General features: G+C 37.3%; 1 non-coding gene across 1 annotated transcript; it reads right to left on the bottom strand.

Moving 5' to 3' along the window:
- Positions 1–6334: 6334 nt before the first annotated feature.
- On the bottom strand, positions 6335–6442 carry LOC112761395 (small nucleolar RNA R71). The gene has a single exon (XR_003181790.1). It is a non-coding gene; the product is annotated as a small nucleolar RNA R71 (small nucleolar RNA).
- Positions 6443–13232: the final 6790 nt, after the last annotated feature.

Raw genomic sequence — 13232 nt, 5'->3', positions numbered from 1 at the left:
GAATGTAATTCACACACTTTGTCACAACTTCGCACAACTAACCAGCAAGTGCACTGGGTCGTCCAAGTAATAAACCTTACGTGAGTAAGGGTCGATCCCACGGAGATTGTCGGCTTGAAGCAAACTATGGTCACCTTGTAAATCTCAGTCAGGCGGATTCAAATGGTTATGGAGTTTTAATAATTAAAAGATAAATAAAACGTAAAATGGGATAGAGATACTTATGTAAGTCACTGGTGAGAATTTCAGATAAGCGTATAGAGATGCTTTCGTTCCTCCTGAACCTCTGCTTTCCTGCTGTCTTCATCCAATCATTCCCACTCCTTTCTATGGCAAGCTTTGTGTAGGGCATCACCGTTGTCAATGGCTACCTCCCATCTTCTCAGTGAAAATGGTCCAAGATGCGCTGTCATCGCACGGCTATTCATCTGTCGGTTCTTGATCATACTGGAATAGGATTCAGTAATCCTTTTGCGTCTGTCACTACGCCCAGCACTCGCGAGTTTGAAGCTCGTCACAGCCATCCCTTCCCGGATCCTACTCGGAATACCACAGATAAGGTTTAGAATATCCGGACCTCAAGAATGGCCGCCAATAGTTCTAGCCTATACCACGAAGACTCTGATCTCACGATCAGAAGGCTAAGAGATACACATTCAAGCTTGTTTGCATGTAGAACGGAAGTATTTGTCAGGCACGCGTTGATAAGTGAGAATGATGATGAGCGTCACATAATCACCACATTCATCATGTTCTTGTGTGCGAATGAATATCTTAGAGGAGAAATAGGCTTGAATTGAATAGAAAAACAATAGTACTTTGCATTACTTCATGAGGAACAGCAGAGCTCCACACCTTAATCCATGGTGTGTAGAAATTCTACCGTTCAAAATACATAAGAACAAGGTCCAGGCATGGCCGAATGGCCAGCCCCTTAAACGTGATCCAAGGATCAAAAGATAATCCAAAGATGTAAATACAATAGTAAAAAGTCCTATTTATACTAAACTAGTTACTGGGGTTTACAAAAATGAGTAAATGATGTAGAAATCCACTTTCGGGACCACTTGGTGTGTGCTTGGACTGAGCATTGAAGCTTTCATGTGTAGAGGTCTTCCTTGGAGTTACACGCTACTTTGTAACCTGTTTCTGGCATTTAACTCTGCTTTGTAACCTGTTTCTGGCGTTTAACTCTAGAATAGAGCAGAGAGCTGGCGTTGAACGCCAGTTTGTGTCGTCTAAACTCAGGCAAAGTATGGACTATTATATATTGCTGGAAGGCCCTGGATGTCTACTTTCCAACGCAATTGAGAGCGCGCCATTTGGACTCTTGTAGCTCCAGAAAATCCACTTTGAGTGCAGGGAGGTCAGAATCCAACAGCATCTGCAGTCCTTCTTCAACCTCTGAATCTGATTTTTGCTCAAGTCCCTCAATTTCATCCAGAAATTACCTGAAAACATAGAAAAACACACAAACTCATAGTAAAGTCCAGAAATGTGATTTTTATTTAAAAACTAATAAAAATATACTAAAAACTAACAAAATCATACCAAAAACTATATAAAAATAAGGTTTAATTACTCTGTTGGTCCCTATAGTTTCACCAAATTTTTAATTAGGTCCCTATACTTTTTTTCCATTCAATTGGGTCCCTACACTGCTTTTAATTTTGTAATTACGTCCTTTTCATGTTAAAAATGTTAAAATTAACATAATATTTTTACTAGAATGCATGCGGTCAAAGATTTAATTAAGTTTTTAATTATAAATACCTTCAATTTGCGAATAAATATTCAGTTAACTCTAATATTTTTTACACTAAGAAGGACTTAATTACAAAATTATAGTAGTGTAGGGATCCAATTGAAAGAAAAAAAAGTATAGGGACCTAATTAAAAATTTGGTGAAACTATAGGGACCAACAGAGTAATTAAACCTAAAAATAATGCCAAAAAGCGTATAAATTATCCGCTCATCACAACACCAAACTTAAATTGTTGCTTGTCCCCAAGCAACTGAAAATCAAATAGGATAAAAAGAAGAGAATATACTATAAATTCTAAAATATCAATGAAACTTAGCTCCAATCAGATGAGCGGGACTAGTAGCTTTTTGTCTCTTGAATAGTTTTGGCATCTCACTTTATCCCTTGAAGTTCAGAATGATTGGCATTTATGGGAACTTAGAATTCAGATAGTGTTATTAATTCTCCTAGTTCAGTATGTTGATTCTTGAATACAGCTACTTTATGAGTCTTGGCCGTGGCCCTAAGCACTTTGTCTGTGGCATGTATGTATCCGGTGGTAATACTGGAAAACAGAGTGCTTAGGGCCACGGCCAAGACTCATAAAGTAGCTGTATTCAAGAATCAACATACTGAACTAGGAGAATAAATAACACTATCTAAAATCTAAGTTCCTATAGATGCCAATCATTCTGAACTTCAATGGATAAAGTGAGATGCCAAAACTATTCAAGAGGCAAAAAGCTACTAGTCCCGCTCATCTGATTGGAGCTAAGTTTCATTGATATTTTGGAATTTATAGTATATTCTCTTCTTTTTATCCTATTTGATTTTCAGTTGCTTGGGGACAAGCAACAATTTAAGTTTGGTGTTGTGATGAGCGGATAATTTATACGCTTTTTGGCATTGTTTTTACATAGTTTTTAGTATGATTTAGTTAGTTTTTAGTATATTTTTATTAGTTTAATTTTTCATTAAAAATCACATTTCTGGATTTTACTATGAGTTTGTGTATTTTTCTTTGATTTTAGGTAATTTCTGGCTGAAATTGAGGGACTTGAGCAAAAATCAGATTTAGAGGCTGAAGAAGGACTGCAGATGCTGTTGGATTCTGACCTCCCTGCACTCAAAGTGGATTTTCTGGAGCTACAGGAGTCCAAATGGCGCACTCTCAATTGCGTTGGAAAGTAGACATCCAGGGATTTCCAGCAATATATAATAGTTCATGCTTTGCCCGAGTTTATACGATGCAAACTGGTGTTCAACGCCAGCTCTCTGCCCTTTTCTGGAGTTAAATGCCAGAAACAGGTTACAAACTAGCGTTTAACTCCAAGGAAGACCTCTACATGTGAAAGCTTCAATGCTTAGCCCAAGCACACACCAAGTGGGCCCGGAAGTGGATTTCTGCATCATTTACTCATTTCTGTAAACCCTAGTAACTAGTTTAGTATAAATAGGACTTTTTACTATTGTATTTACATCAATCTTTGGACGTTCAGTCCCTAGACCTTGGAGGCTGGCCATTCAGCCATGCTTAGACTATTATCACTTATGTATTTTCAACGGTGGAGTTTCTACACACCATAGATTAAGGTGTGGAGCTCTGCTGTTCCTCATGAATTAATGCAAAGTACTATTGTTTTTCTATTCAATTCAAGCCTATTTCTTCTCTAAGATATTCATTCGCACACAAGAACATGATGAATGTGATGATTATGTGATGCTCATCATCATTCTCACTTATGAACGCGTGCCTGACAAACACTTCCGTTCTACATGAAAGCAAGCTTGAATGCATATCTCTTAGCCTCCTGATCGTGAGATCAGAGTCTTTGTGGTATAGGCTAGAATTATTGGCGGCCATTCTTGAGATCCGGAAAGTCTAAACCTTGTCTGTGGTATTCCGAGTAGGATCTGGGAAGGGATGGCTGTGACGAGCTTCAAACTCGCGAGTGCTGGGCGTAGTGACAGACGCAAAAGGATTACTGAATCCTATTCCAGCAGGATCGAGAACCGACAGATGATTAGCCGTGCGGTCACAGCGCATTTTGGACCATTTTCACTGAGAGGATGGGATGTAGCCATTGACAATGGGGATGCCCAACATACAGCTTGCCATGGAAAGGAGTAAAAAGGATTGAATGAAAGCAGTAGGAAAGCAGAGGTTCAGAAGGAACTAAGCATCTCCATACGCTTATCTGAAATTCTCACCAATGAATTACATAAGTATCTCTATCCTATTTTACGTTTTATTTATCTTTTAATTATTAAAACTCTATAACCATTTGAATCCGCCTGACTGAGATTTACAAGGTGACCATAGCTTGCTTCAAGCCGACAATCTCTGTGGGATCGACCCTTACTCACGTAAGGTTTATTACTTGGACGACCCAGTGCACTTGCTGGTTAGTTGTGCAAAGTTATGACAAAGAACTAAGAGTATGAACATGCGTATTAAGTTTTCAGCGCCGTTATCAAGGAAGGAACGATCACGATTTTGCATACCAAGTTTTTGGTGCCGTTGCCGGGGATTGTTCGAGTTTGGACAACTGACGGTTCATCTTGTTGCTCAGATTAGGTAATTTTATTTTATTTTCAAGCTTTTTATTTTTTATTTTCGAAAATAATACAAAAAAAATTTCTTCTTTTTCGTTTTTCCCAAAATAATTTTTGAAAAAACCAAAAAAAAATTTAATAAAATCATAAAAACCAAAAATATTGTGTTTCTTGTTTGAGTCTTGTGTCAAATTTTAAGTTTGGTGTCAATTGCATGTTTTTACAATTTTCTTTAATTTTCAAAAATTCATCAAATGTTCTTCATTGATCTTCAAATTGTTCTTGATGAATTTCTTTGTTTGATCTTTAAATTTTTCTTGTTTGGTGTCTTTTCTTGTTTTTCATATGCATTTTCAATTTGTTAGTGCCTAAGTTTGAAAATTTCTAAGTTTGGTGTCTTGCATGTTTTCCTTTTCTTAAAAATTTTCAAAAATAAGTTCTTGATATTCATCTTGGCATTCAAAGTGTTCTTGGTGTTCGTCTTGACATTCAAAGTGTTCTTGCATGCATTGTGTGTTTTGATTCATAATTTTCATGTTTTAAGTCTTTTGGTTGTTTTTCTCTTTCTTCATTAAAAATTCAAAAATCAAAAAAATATCTTTCCCTTTTTCATCTCATAAAATTCGAAAATTTGAGTTGACTTTTTCAAAAATTTTTAAAATCTAGTTGTTTCTTATGAGTCAAATTAAATTTTCAATTTAAAAATTCTATCTTTTTCAAACCTTTTTCATTTTTTCTTTCATAATTTCAAAATTTTCAAAATTTATTTTCAAAATCTTTTTCTTATTTCTATTTCATATTTTCGAAATTAATGCTAACAATTAATATGATTGATTCAAAAATTTTAAGTTTGTTACTTGCCTAGTAAGAAAGGTTCAATCTTTAAATTTTAAAATCATATCTTTTTATTTCTTGTTAGTCAAGTAATCAACTTTAATTTTCAAAATCAATTCTTTTAAAATTTCTTTTTCAAATCTTTTTCAAAATAAATGTCAATCACATCTTTTTCAAAATCAATTTCAAAATCTTTTTTAACCTCTTATCTTTTCAAATTGATTTTCAAATCTTTTTCAAATTAATCCTATCTTTTTAATTGATTCTTATCTTTTTCAAAACTACCTAACTAATTCTCTCTATCTAATTTTCGAAAACCCCTCCCCTCTTTTTCAAAATTCCCTTTTAATTAACTAATTGATTTAAATTTTAATTTAATTTAATTTTTCTTTTTTTAAATTTTTGAATTTTAACTTTAATTTTAAATTAAAAAAACAAAAAAATATTTTTCTTTTCTTTTCAATTATTTTCGAAAATTCTTCCCTCTCACCTCCTTCTAATTATTTATTTATCTACTAACACTTCCCTTCTTCTTAAAAATTCGAACCCTCTCCCTCTTTTTGTGTTCGAATTTCTTTTCTTTTCTTCTACTCACATAAAGAAACCCCTTTACTGTGGCAAAGAGGATCCCTATTATTTTCAGTTCTCTTCTTTTTCATATGAGCAGGAGAAAGGACAAGAACATTCTTGTTGAAGCTGATTCGGAACCTGAAAGGACTTTGAAGAGGAAGCTAAGAGAAGCCAAAACACAACACTCTGAAGAGGACTTTACTGAAATTTTCGAAAAAGAATTAGAGATGGCCGAAACCAATAACAATGGTGGAGGTGCAAGGAAGATGCTTGGTAACTTTCCTGCACCAAATTCCAATTTACATGGAAGAAGCATCTCAATCCCTACCATTGGAGCAAACAATTTTGAGCTAAAGCCTCAATTAGTTTCTCTGATGCAATAGAACTGCAAGTTTAATGGACTTCCATCAGAAGATCCTTTTCAGTTCTTAACTGAATTCTTGCAGATCTGTGATACTGTTAATACCAATGGGGTTGACTCCAAGGTCTACAGGCTTATGCTTTTCCCGTTTGCTGTAAGAGACAGAGCTAGAATATGGTTGGACTCTCAACCTAAGGATAGCCTGAACTCTTGGGATAAGCTGGTCACAGCTTTCTTAGCCAAGTTCTTTCCTCCTCAAAAGCTTAGCAAGCTTAGAATGGATGTTCAAACCTTCAAACAGAAAGAAGGTGAATCCCTCTATGAAGCTTGGGAGAGATATAAGCAACTGACCAAAAAGTGTCTTTCTGATATGCTCTCAGAATGGACCATCCTGGATATATTCTATGATGGTCTGTCTGAATTATCAAAGATGTCATTGGACAATTCTGCAGGTGGATCCATTCACCTAAAGAAAATACCTGCAGAAGCTCAGGAACTCATTGACATGGTTGCAAATAACCAGTTCATGTACACTTCTGAAAGGAATCTTGTGAGTAATGGGACGCCTCAGAGGAAGGGAGTTCTTGAAATTGATACTGTGAATGCCATATTGGCTCAGAATAAAATATTGACTCAGCAAGTCAATATGATTTCTCAGAGTCTGAATGGATTGCAAGCTGCTTCCAACAGTACTCAAGAGGCATCTTCTGAAGAAGAAGCTTATAATCCTGAGAACCCTGTAATAGCAGAGGTAAATTACATGGGGGAACCCTGTGGAAATACCTATAATCCCTCATGGAGAAATCATCTAAATTTTTCATGGAAGGATCAACAAAAGCCTCAACAAGGCTTTAATAATGGTGGAAGAAATAGGTTTAGCAATAGCAAGCCTTTTCCATTATCCACTCAGCAACAGACAGAGAATTCTGAGCAGAATCTATCTAGCTTAGCAAATATAGTCTCTGATCTATCTAAGGCCAATTTTAGTTTCATGAATGAAACAAGGTCCTCCATTAGAAATTTGGAGGCACAAGTGGGCCAGCTGAGTAAAAGAGTCACCGAAACCCCTCCTAGTACTCTCCCAAGCAATACAGAAGAGAATCCAAAAAGAAAGTGCAAGGCCATTACCTTATTTGGTGTGGCCGAACCCAAAGAGGAGGAGGAGGACATGAATCCTAGTGAGGAAGACCTCCTGGGACGTTCACTGACCAATAAGGAGTTTCCCTTTGAGGAACCAAAGGAATCTGAGGCTCATCTAGAGACCATAGAGATTCCATTGAACCTCCTTTTACCATTCATGAGCTCTGATGACTATTCATCTTCTGAAGAAGATGAAGACATTACTGAAGAGCAAGTTGCTCAATATTTAGGAGCAATCATGAAGCTGAATGCCAAATTACCTGGTAATGAGACTTGGGAATATGAACCTCCCTTGCTCACCAATGAACTGAATGCATTGGATAGGCATAAATTACCTCAAAAGAAACAGGATCCTGGTAAATTCCTAATTCCTTGTAACATAGGCACCATGACCTTTGAGAAGGCTCTGTGTGACCTGGGGTCAGGAATAAACTTAATGCCACTCTCTGTAATGGAGCAACTTGGGATCTTTGAGGTGCAAGCTGCCAGAATCTCATTAGAGATGGCAGACAACTCAAGAAAACAGGCTTATGGACTAGTAGAGGACATGCTAGTAAAGGTTGAAGGCCTTTACATCCCTGCTGATTTCATAATCCTAGACACTTGGAAGGATGAGGATGAATCCATTATCCTTGGAAGACCCTTCCTAGCCACAGCAAGAGCTGTGATGATGTGGACAGAGGAGAGTTGGTCCTGCAACTAAATGAGGACAACCTTGTGTTTAAAACTCAAGGATCTCCTTATGTAACCATGGAGAGTAAGCATGAAAAGCTTCTCTCACTGCAGAGTCAACCAAAGCCACTCTAAGTTTGGTGTTGAACCCCCACATTCAAACTCTAAGTTTGGTGTTGAGAGGTCTCAACAATGCTCTAAACATCTGTGAGGCTCCATGAGAGCTCACTGTCAAGCTATTAACATTAAAAAAGTGCTTGTTGGGAGGCAACCCAATATTATTTAATTATATCTATTTTATTTTCTATTATTATTTTAATTTTTTTAGGTTGATGATCATGTGGAGTCACAAAAACTACTGAAGAATCAAAAACAAAATGAAAAACAGCATTAAAAACAGCTCACCCTAGAGGAAGAGCTTACTGGCATTTAAACGCCAGTAAGAAGCATCAAACTGGCGTTTAACGCCAGAAAGAAGCATCAAGCTGGCGTTAAACGCCAGAAACAAGCACCAGACTGGCGTTTAACACCAGAACAAAGAATGGAAATGGCGTTAAATGCCAGAAACAGGCTACATTTGGGCGTTTAACGCCAAAAACAGGCAGCAGTCTGGCGTTAAACGCCAGTATTGCATACAAATGGCGTTTTGCATGCCTAATTGGAGCAGGGATGTTAAGTCCTTGACCCCACTGGATCTGTGGACCCCACAGGATCCCCACCTACCCCACCTCTCTCCCTCTCCTCCATTTTTCTTCTTCTCCTTCTTTCTTTCTTCTTTTGCTCGGGGACGAGCAAACATTTTAAATTTGGTGTGGTAAAAGCATTGCTTTTTTTTTCATAACCATTAATGGCACCTAAGGCCAGAGAAACCTCAAGAAAGAGGAAAGGGAAGGCAATTGCTTCCACCTCTGAGTCATGGGAGATGGAGAGATTCATCTCTAAGGTCCATCAAGACCACTTCTATGAAGTTGTGGCCAAGAAAAAGGTGATCTCTGAGGTCCCTTTTAAGCTCAAAAAGAGCGAATATCTGGAGATCCGACAAGAGATTAGAAGAAGAGGATGGGAAGTTCTTTCTAATCCTATTTAACAAGTCAGGATCTTAATGGTTCAAGAGTTCTATGCAGACGCATGGATCACTAGGAACCATGATCAAAGTGTGAACCCGAATCCAAAGAATTGGCTTACAATGGTTCGGGGGAATTACTTAGATTTCAGTCCGGAAAATGTAAGGTTGGCGTTCAACTTGCCAATGATGCAAGAAAATGCACGCCCCTACACTAGAAGGGTCAACTTTGATCAAAGGTTGGACCAAGTCCTCATGGACATATGTGTGGAAGGAGCTCAATGGAAAGTTGACTCAAGAGGCAAGCCGGTTCAATTGAGAAGACTGGACCTTAAGCCTGTAGTTAGAGGATGGTTGGAGTTCATTCAACGCTCAATCATTCCTACTAGCAACCGGTCTGAAGTTACTATAGACCGGGCTATCATGATCCATAGTATCATGATTGGGGAGGAAGTGGAAGTTCATGAGATTATACCTCAAGAACTCTATAAGGTGGCTGACAAGTTTTCCACTTTGGCAAGGTTAGCCTTTCCTCACCTCATTTGCCACCTCTGCAATTCGGCTGGAATTGACATAGAGGGAGACATCCTTATTGATGAGGATAAGCCCATCACTAAGAAAAGGATGGAATAAACAAGAGATCATGGACCTCAACAAGAGCATGAGGAAATTCCTCACCATGAAATTCCTGAGATGCCTCAAGGGATGCACTTCCCTCCACAAAACTATTGGGAGCAAATCAACACTTCCCTAGGAGAATTAAGTTCCAACATGGGACAACTAAGGATGGAGCACCAAGAGCACTCCATCATCCTCCATGAGATTAGAGAAGATCAAAGAGCTATGAGGGAGGAGCAACAAAGACAAGGAAGAGACATAGAGGAGCTCAAGAGCACCATTGGTTCTTCAAGAAGAGGAAGACGCCACCCTCACTAAGGTGGACCCATTCTTTAATCTCCTTGTTCTTATTTTTCTGTTTTTCATTTACTATGCTTTATGTTTATTTATGTTTGTGTCTTTATTACATGATCATTAGTGTTTAAGTGTCTATGTCTTAAAGCTATGAATGTCCTATGAATCCATCACCTCTCTTAAATGAAAACTATTCTAAAAACAAAAGAACAAGAAGTACATGGTTTCGAATTCATCCTTGAAACTAGTTTAATTATTTTGATGTGGTGACAATACTTTTTGTTTTCTGAATGAATGCTTGAACAGTGCATATGTCTTTTGATATTGTGGTTTATGAATGTTAAATATGTTGGCTCTTGAAAGAATGATGAAAAAGGAGAAATGTTATTAATAATCTGAAAAATCATAAAATTGATTCTTGAAGCAAGAAAAAGCAGTGAATACAAAAGCTTGCGAAAAAAAAGAGAAGGGAAAAGAAAAATGGCGAAAAAAAAGAGAGAAAGAAAAAGAAGAAGTAAGCAGAAAAAGCCAAAAGCTCTTTAAACCAAAAGGCAAGAGCAAAAAGCCAAAAGCTCTTAAAACCAAAAGGCAAGGGTAATAAAAAGAATCCAAGGCTTTGAGCATCAGTGGATAGGAGGGCCTAAAAGAATAAATCCTGGCCTAAGCGGCTAAACCAAGCTGTCCCTAACCATGTGCTTGTGGCGTGAAGGTGTTAAGTGAAAACTTGAGACTGAGCGGTTAAAGTCAAGGTCCAAAGCAAAAAAAAGAGTGTGCTTAAGAACCCTGGACACCTCTAATTGGGGACTTTAGCAAAGCTGAGTCACAATCTGAAAAGGTTCACCCAGTTAGGTGTCTGTGGCATCTATGTATCCGGTGGTAATACTGGAAAACAGAGTGCTTAGGGCCACGGCCAAGACTCATAAAGTAGCCATGTTCAAGAATAAACATACTGAACTAGGAGAATAAATAACACTATCTAAAATCTAAGTTCCTATAGATGCCAATCATTCTGAACTTCAATGGATAAAGTGAGATGCCAAAACTATTCAAGAGGCAAAAAGCTACTAGTCCCGCTCATCTGATTAGAGCTAAGTTTCATTGATATTTTAGAATTTATAGTATATTCTCTTCTTTTTATCCTATTTGATTTTCAGTTGCTTGGGGGACAAGCAACAATTTAAGTTTGGTGTTGTGATGAGCGGATAACTTATACGCTTTTTGGCATTGTTTTTACATAGTTTTTAGTATGATTTAGTTAGTTTTTAGTATATTTTTATTAGTTTTTAATTAAAAATTACATTTCTGGACTTTACTATAAGTTTGTGTATTTTTCTGTGATTTCAGGTAATTTCTGGCTGAAATTGAGGGACTTGAGCAAAAATCATATTTAGAGGCTGAAGAAGGACTGCAGATGCTGTTGGATTCTGACCTCCCTACACTCAAAGTGGATTTTCTGGAGCTACCGGAGTCCAACTGGCGTGCTCTTAATTGCGTTGGAAAGTAGACATCCAAGGCTTTCCAGCAATATATAATAGTCTATGCTTTGCCTGAGTTTAGATGACTCAAACTGGCGTTCAACACCAGCTCTCTGCCCTTTTCTAGAGTTAAACGCCAGAAACAGGTTACAAACTGGCGTTTAACTCCAAGGAAGACCTCTACATGTGAAAGCTTCAATGCTCAGCCCAAGCACACACCAAGTGGGCCCGGAAGTGGATTTCTGCATCATTTACTCATTTCTGTAAACCCTAGTAACTAGTTTAGTATAAATAGGACTTTTTACTATTGTATTTACATCAATCTTTGGACGTTCAGTCCCTATACCTTGGAGGTTGGCCATTCGGCCATGCTTAGACTATTATCACTTATGTATTTTCAACAGTGGAGTTTCTACACACCATAGATTAAGGTGTGGAGCTCTGCTGTTCCTCATGAATTAATGCAAAGTACTATTATTTTTCTATTCAATTCAAGCCTATTTCTTCTCTAAGATATTCATTCGCACACAAGAACATGATGAATGTGATGATTATGTGACGCTCATCATCATTCTCACTTATGAACGCGTGCCTGACAAACACTTCCGTTCTACATGAAAGCAAGCTTGAATGCATATCTCTTAGCCTCCTGATCGTGAGATTAGAGTCTTCGTGGTATAGGCTAGAATTATTGGCGGCCATTCTTGAGATCCGAAAAGTCTAAACCTTGTCTGTGGTATTCCAAGTCTTGTTCTTTTATGATGGTGTCTCCAGGGACTATAAGGCAATTTTTGATGGATGGGCTGGAGGCTCATTAAAGAAAGAAATAGCAGAGGAAGCTTGGACTTTGATATAAAAGTTGGCAACATGCATCAAGAAGAGAATTGACATGAGGATGAGGGATGCATGCATTAACATGGATGGGATTGAGGTGTGCCGTGAAGCTCCTCAATCTTCCCAAGACCCAACCTAGGGGAAGCAACGTCAAGCTAGTGATGATAAAAGAGCACTTGTTGGGAGGCAACCCAACCAAGGTTAGTCATTCTTAGTTTCCTTCTATTTGATTTTGTTGGTCTTTGCATTATTCTTCTCCCTTTTCTTCCTCTGCATGCATCTTCATTTTAATAATCATGTTTAGTACTCTGCATGCATAATCTTACTATTAGGTCATGTTTAGCTTTTTATTGTCTTCCTTATTCATGCATCATATTTCAAAAATAAAAAAATAAAGAAAAAATCAAAATAACAAAAATTTTGCAAAAATATTCATTCATGCATGCAAGCGCCTAATGCCACACATACTTAGCATTTTATACCCCTCCATGCTCTTCACTGTTTGATGATGTGACTAAACCTTAAGTTTGGTGTTCACCAATCTGTACAAGGCTAAACTCTAAGTTTGGTGTTTCAATTAAAGACCAAGGGTGAAGATGAAGAGCAACAAGTGAAAGGAGTTAGGAAAGTAATATGGCTTATGGTGGTTAGTTTTTCTTTTTTCTTTTTTTCCTTTCATTCTTCTACATATACATCATGCATATCTCTTTTATTTGCATTATCCATACTTGTTACTAAACTTGTCTTCTGAGCCCTCTAAACCTCATAAAAAAGAGTTTTATGATGGAGAAAATGTTGAATCTAATAAATACAATCCTCTTGTGAAAAGTGGTGGTCCATAACCGTGTGATTATATTCCATGGACTGTGATTAAAGGTTAATGATCTTGGAGGAAGGGGAAGAATGATTCTTCATGAGAAGAGGCTTAGAAAAGTATTATGAGATCTCTAAACAAAGAAAAAGAAGATCCTTGGCTTAAATTGAAAAGAAAAAGAAAAAGATGAAAAAGAAACAGCAAAAAAAGGAAGAACAATGGAAAAAGATAAAAAAGAAAAGCAAAGTTGGAACGC

The sequence above is a fragment of the Arachis hypogaea genome, chromosome 16 (genome assembly GCF_003086295.3).
Source record: "Arachis hypogaea cultivar Tifrunner chromosome 16, arahy.Tifrunner.gnm2.J5K5, whole genome shotgun sequence".
Lineage (NCBI taxonomy): Eukaryota > Viridiplantae > Streptophyta > Magnoliopsida > Fabales > Fabaceae > Arachis > Arachis hypogaea.
Note: the sequence above shows the minus strand (reverse complement) of the source record. Positions and strands in the feature narration are given on the sequence as shown.